This window comes from Miscanthus floridulus, chromosome 14 (assembly GCF_019320115.1).
Source record: "Miscanthus floridulus cultivar M001 chromosome 14, ASM1932011v1, whole genome shotgun sequence".
NCBI lineage: Eukaryota > Viridiplantae > Streptophyta > Magnoliopsida > Poales > Poaceae > Miscanthus > Miscanthus floridulus.
Window position 1 is genome coordinate 30,925,370 of NC_089593.1, and position 7,501 is coordinate 30,932,870.

Genomic DNA, 7,501 nt, shown 5'->3' on the forward strand with positions numbered 1-7,501 from the left:
GGTAGCGTCGGCGGCGAGCGACAGGGCCGCGGCAAGGCCCTGACCTGCGCGCACCCGCTCAGGGCTTCGGCTCAGCCCCGGGCGTCCCATGGTGGCCCAGCCACGCGAGGGTGCCGGCGCCGTGGTGGCCATGCCGACGGCGGCAGCTCCCTGGCGAAAATAGCCACGACGAGCGCATGCGAGGGAGGGAGGGAGGCAATGCGAAGATAGTGGAAGCGCTGGCTCGGCGCGAGGAGGCAGGAGGAGGCGGAAACGGAAGTGGCAGCCGGAGCTCCATGGGTGGCCATGGCGGGCACGTGCCCTGGAGCTTGGCAGAGGCAAGGGTGGGCGAGCGAGAGGCGAGAGCGAGTGCGGGAGAGGCACCAAGTGAGCCTGGGGCGGCTCCCCTTCGACGCCAGCATGCTAGGACACGCGGCCGGGCGGTGGGGCGCTCAATTCGCGCATGGCCGCCACGCCCTGGGCAGGTGTTACCCATTCGGGCATTTCCACGAGCACGTGGCGGGTGACGAACGGGGCATGGTGGGCGGCGCTTTGGTCTGGATCTGGGCCGAATCAGGACATGGGCCGAATACGAAGATCGAAGCCCGCACGAAGCTCTACGTTTTCTATTAAGGGTGCCAAGTCATTTGAGTTGTAGATCAGCGGTTAATCAAGTCCAAAGTTGACACTGTCAACGTGTTGACAGCGGTTAAGTAAACGCAAAAATTGATCATCCAACCAAAGTCAAACTGGTGCTATCTTTTTGCACGCTCTTCTCCACAACGTATACTCCAACTTTTATCTTTGGACCAAATCGAGTTGCTTAACGAATTTCGGAGAACGCGAGACGCCAATGCCGATGTCGATGAAGTCCTAGACTTAGAATTCTAAGTGCTGAAATCAGTAGCAGGTTCCAACTTTGAGCCACTGCTAGACTTGGTTCCGAGCCGATCCATGGTGTACTCCAAAAAACAAAGTTTGTTGTGCGCGAACCAAGCAACAACTTTCATTAAAGGTTCTTAGACTGGTTCGGCCTGATTAGGAAGACACAAAGCTCCAAACTAGGGTACCCGAACAAAAACGTCAGTTAGGACTTAGGCAAAATCTTGGGCTCCAAATCAGCACTTTATTGAATCTTGTGAGCTCTGTTTGACTAGGTTATGGACCAAACTAGCTCTTGACCCTTAAACAAAGTTTGTTCTACTCCACTCAAACTTCAACTTTTATTTAGGTTCCACTGCCATGCAAACACTCTAAGCCATAGTTCAAACTAAGTCAAAGTAGCATTACGATAAAGCTTAAATTACCATTTTTGATCTATTGGAGCATTTTCTGGCCACTTGTTCAACATGAACCCTTCATAACTTTTATTCACAAGTGTAAGTAGAGTTGTTTGAGCAAGGTTGAAATGTTTGTTTGTCATTACATGTTCTTATTCACCTAATAAAGTAATTCAGGCGAGGACATAACTTGTCATTTCATGTGATTCCTTGCTTCCAAACTTCATGAAACTTTTCCAGTGATCAATATAGATGGATGTTGATGCAAGACACATGAAACGAGTACATCCAGCATTACTCAAACCTACCTTTTTGAAAGGGCAGCAGGTAAGCAATGGTGCATGGTCCAAGTTTAAGTGGTGGCTCATTTTCATATGTTTGACCTAACATCTCCATCATCACTTAATCTATCATGTTTGAGCTCAAACCCATTGCCTACTGGTGACAAACATCTGGGGTGTTACAGCCGAGACCCAAGCAAGCGAAACGCTTGGGACGCCCTAAGTCGTGTCCGAGACTGGCAGGGAGGTCTCCGAATGGGATCCCACCGTAGGGAGGCACCGAGCCACCGGGGCCCATCGAACGGCCTCGGCACCCACTAGAGAAACCCTCTGGTACTTTTGGAGTGCGTCTCTAGACCGCTATCCGACCCCTAGCGAACGGGGCATGGGCCTCCACTCGGACTTACCCGATAACAGCTCACCGGAAGTGCCACCGCTCGCGCCCATCAAGGGTAGCCTAGCATATTCCACCCCTCCTTCCGAACGAAAAGGATGCGCGAGGGTCGTACAAAAAGCCAGGGGAACCCCTGACGGCCCTCTCGCTCCATGCAGAGGCTAGGGGGCTCTTCTTGCAACCTTCCCGAGACCTAGTGACCTAGGCTCGCACTCAAGGGGGCTCGGCAAACAACCCCTCCTTCCGAACGAAAAGGTTGCGCGAGGGTTGTACAAAAAGCCAGGGGAACTCCTGATGGCCCTCTCGCTCTGTGCAGAGGCTAAGGGGCTCTTCCTGCAAATATGTCGAGACCCCACGCCCCAGGCTCGCACCTGAGGTGGGCTCGGCAAATGAACCCTCATGCGCAAGGGGCGCACAAAAAGCTAGGGGAATTCCTGATTGCCCTCTTGCTCCGTGCAGAGGCTCAGGGGCTCTTCTTGCAACTTTACCGAGGCCCAGCGACCTAGGCTTGCACTCGAGGGGGCTCGGCAAACAACCCCTCCGTCCGAACGAAAAGGATGCGCGAGGGTCGCACAAAATATCAAGGGAACTCCTGACCACCCTCTCGCTCTGTGTGGAGGCTCGAGGGCTCTTCCTGCACCCAGGACAGAGACAAGCGACCCAAGCTCGCACTCGAAGACTCAAAAAAACACAATAAAGGGCATCGAGCCCGTTACGGTCCAGGGGTTCAAAGGCTGGGCCCCCGAGGGTTTCGACAGCCACCCTAGGGCAGCAGAGTCAGGGACAACTATGGGCGAGCCTGCGCATGGCTGAGGCCCGAGCAAACGATCGCTCGGGATGCCCTAAGTCATGTCCGAGACCGGCAGGGAGGTCTCCGAATGGGATCCCACCGTAGGGAGGCACCGAGCCACCGAGGCCCATCGAACGGCCCCGGCACCCACTAGAGAAGCCCTCTGGTACTCTTGGAGTGCGTCTATGGACAACTAGCCGACCCCTATCAAATGGGGCATGGGCCTCCACTCAGACTTACCCGATAATAGCTCACCGGAGGTGTCACTGCTCGCGCCCACCGAGGGTAGCATGGCGCCCTCCACCCCTCCTTCTGAACGAAAAGGATGCGTGAGGGCCGCACAAAAAGCCAGGGGAATCTCTGACAGCCCTCTCGCTCCGTGTAGAGGCTAGGGGGCTCTTCCTACAACCTTGCCAAGGGTCAGCGACCCAAACTCGCACTCATGGGCTTAGCAAACGTAATAAAATCCCTCTCACGACGTAAGAAAAGCCCCTGGAGGAATAAATCCACTCCTCCAGGGCCTCGGGGGCTACACCCGGCGGGTGCGCTCGCGCGCACCCACAGAGGCCTCGAGTATGAAACATCATCCCGCCAGAAGCTGCTGCGAGCCGTGTCTCGACAAAACCTCAAAGAGAGCGCTCGCACTCTCCCTGAGGCTCGGGGGCTACTGTCGGGTACCACGAGAAGGGGTCCCCAAAGCAACAATCGAAAAAAATCGCTTAGACCCCGTCAAAATCAAAGCCAAGAGACAACTGTTGGCTAAACCTCGGCCATGTCCGAGGCCACCTACTCTCCACCTCGCTAGAGGCCTCGCACGGAAAGCCTCGGACGGCCTACCAATTTTCTGCTTCGCTCGAGGCCCCGCACGAAAGGCCTCGGCCGAGGAACCAATTCTCCGTCTCGCCCGAGGCCCCGTGCATGCAGCCTTGGACGAGACGCCGATTCTCCGCCTCGCTCAAGGCCGGCTCGGCAAAACAACCCCGCCGCCTCCGCCTCGGCCAACTTCTCGGACAAGATGTCACGTCCGCCCGGCGCGTTCAACCGCTCCCGCGATATCAGCCGAACGACAGCTCGACACAGCGGCGTGGCCGACTGAACGCCAGTCACATCGGAGCCATGCCGTCCAGGACAGGACAGGGCGGGGGTTACCGGCCACTATGCTCAGTGCTGTGCCCACGACCGGCGCCCGTACTATGCTGTGCTACCTAACTCCTGCTCCAGGGACAACGCGGCGTGCGGAGTCAGGTCCAGGTTACAATAGCCTCGGAATCAGTGTACAAGCCCAACTGCTCCCTCCAAGCCTCGGCAGTCAACTTTAGGGTCTCGGCAACCTCGGGATTCGCACCCGCTGAGCCCCCCAAGACGGCTCGGCCTTGGCACCAACTGAGCCTCGGCTCTTCACACTATCAGCACACAGCAACCGGCACGTCGTCCACCATGCCCTGCGTCAGGCTATCACTGGAGCTCCCACGTCGCACAGGATCGGGCGTGGCCGACGTGTTGCTCTAGTGCATCAAGGACAGAACCGCTCCGTCGACCATACCGCCACAGTAACAGGCTACAGGGCTCAGACATGTCGCCTCTGTTCGCAGGACGCCGCATAGCGAATGCGTGTATCACCCCTAACTCCCCTTCGACTATAAAAGGGAGGGACCGGGGCCGTTTCTAGGGGACGGGCATAGGCAGACAAACGAACTCACTCACTCATGCGCAAGCAACGCTCTGTAACACGCACGTTACCCGTTGCCTGAGATCAGCATCTCAAGTAATTCACACCGCTCCACGCAGAGACCTGGGACTAACTCCCTCTCTCGCCCTGCTTGTAACCCCCTACTACAAGCATTTCGGTGCAAGGAATACAAGATCGATCTCTCGAACTGGACGTAGGGCACCCATTGTCCGAACCAGTATAAACCATATGTCTCTTTGCATCACCATCCGGGATTAGGGGCACGCAGCACATTTTTACTAGTTGGTTGAGGGCTCGCCGGTCCGAAACACCAACATATATATAGAACTACTACCCTGTAGCTGGCTAAAAAATAACTTATTCTGTTGCCATTTTGAGTTACGATAATTACTATATTAATTTACGAGATTATAGTAACTCCTTACTAGGTAGTTTACTGTAAAGTTATGATAAATATCCCCATATGTTATAGTAACCTAACTATCGTAAATATGTATTGACATTATCGTAAATTAGTATATAAAATTATCGTAAATGGAGGTGGCTACAGAATAACTTATTTTATAGCTGGCTACTAAATATACTCTCCATATATATACTAGGTAGCGTGCTCGTGCGTTGCAACGGGACAACTTAGTCAAAACACACGGATCGCACGATAAGATAACAATACTGTTAAATTAAATACCGACGTCAAAGTGACATTTAATTCAAAAAGCAAAGTTCGTGAAATTAACACAGTCACGGAGAGCGCGACGTCGCAGGCTCACAAACTCTACTGTATAGACTTTTTCGTGACACGGCTAAGATAATATTTCATATCGGCAAAAAGAATTCAACGATATCCATTTCTTTCATGCGCCAACAAATCCATGAATAAGTTCTGCTGGATCTCCATATAATCATGTACACACAGGTTCGAGTATATATGCAAATAGGTTCGTGCCCGCGCGATGCTACAGGACAACTAAATCTTTTGTACTAAAAACACACGGATCGTACGATAAGATAACAATACTGGTAAATTAAATACCGACATCAAAGTGACATTTAATTCAAAATGCAAAGTTCGTAAAATTAACACAGTTACGGAGAGTGCGACGTCGCAGGCTCACAGACTCTAATGTATAGACTTTTTCGTGATACGGCTAAGATAATATTTTATATCGGCAAAAAGAATTCAACGATATCCATTTCTTTCATGCGCCAACAAATCCATGAATAAGTTCCGTTGGATCTTCATATAATCATATACACACAGGTTCGAGTATATATGCAAATAAGTTCGTGCCCGTGTGATGCTACGGGATAGCTAAACTTTTGTACTAAAAACACACGGATCGCATGATAAGATAACAATATTGTAAAAGTATATGACCGACGTTAAAGTGACATTTAATCCAAAAAGCTAAGTTCATGAAATTTACACAGTCACAGAGAGCATAGCGTCGCAGGCTCACAAACTCTACTGTGTAGATCTTTCTGTGATGCGGCTAAGATCATTTTTTATACCGGCAGGAAGAGATTTTTGATATCTATTTCTTTCGTGTTCCAACAAATCCACGAATAAGTTCCACCACACCTCCATACCATCCTGTACACGGCGCTGGCAAGCGAATTAGCCACAACTTATGTAATTAATTTTATAATTAGCTCATATTTAGTCCTCCTAATTGATATCTAAAAATTCAATGTGATATGGACTAAAGTTTAGTCCTAGGATCCAAACATTCCCTAACTCTCTATTCCTGTTGGCTGCTCACTTGCACCACCATGCCTATATATCTACACGTATATACTCTAATGTCAGAACGTCTAAGATGGTCTTTATTGTCCACTCTTTGAAAATATCATAACTTTAAGGTTACCATTTGTGTATGCTGTAGGATTGAGATGCTTTGCACTGATCCATGAGGGTGTCCATGAGAGTTAAAAAAATTTATGCCATTATGATGTCTAAGCTTACCAATTAGACAGAGACGAACTTGATTGTTAAAATATTTTCAACACTGCTTTCATATACTCCCTCTGTCCCAAAATAGAATTCATTCTCGCTTTCCGAGAAGTCAACTTTTTTTAACTTCGACCAATTATATATAAAAGAATATTAATATTTATAATACATAATTAGTATCATTACATAGACCATTGAATATATTTTCATAATAAACTTATTTGAAGATATAAATGTTGCACGTATTTTTTACAAACCTAGTTAAAGTTGAGAAAATTTGACCTGCACATATCCCATAATGACTTATATTTTGAGGCAGAGGAAGTATATGCTAATGGGAGTAGTCAACTGGAAGTGGTGATAAACACAACAATACTTTCATATTATATGCTAATAGGAGCACGAAGAAACACAGGGGAATAGACCTATATACTAATGGTGAGAATATTCATTTAGGAAATTGCAGAAGGTTCACTAGTCTTACCATGTATAACCTACATATCTTTTATTTGGCACCACTAATATTCTCAAGGAGCAATCACTTTTTAATTTCAGATTTGCATGTTGAAAACACTAAAATTAAGGGCTAACCTCATTGAGTTGTCTTGATTGATCTGTGCCAATTGTTTCCTTCCATGCATGATTATTGTTTCCTTTCATGCATGTGGCCTCAGGTGATTGATTTGTTTTCTTCAAAGCAGGCGATGATCGTAGGGTGGCAGTTTCTTTTTCTATCGCGTGAGGTATCGCATGGCCGGAAGGGAGGAGTCTTGCTTGATCTTTGCCAATTGTTTTCTTTCATGCATGATTATTGTTTTCTTCCATGCATATGGTCTCAGGTGATCGATTTGTTTCCTTCAAAGCAGGCAGGGATCGCAGGGATGACAATTTCTTTTTCTATCGCGCGGGGTATCACATGACCGGAAGAGAGGAGCGACCCAAAAAAAATCGCACCAAAAAATAGTCTTATTTTTAATCTTTTTAGTTGTAGGAGAAGGAGATGGTGCGCGCACAAAGGTTTGGTGGACGAAACCCCTATGTATTTTTTAGTTTTATATATATACTAGGTAGCGTGCCCGTGTGTTGCTACGGGATAATTAAATCTTTTGTACTAAAAACCCACGGATCGCACG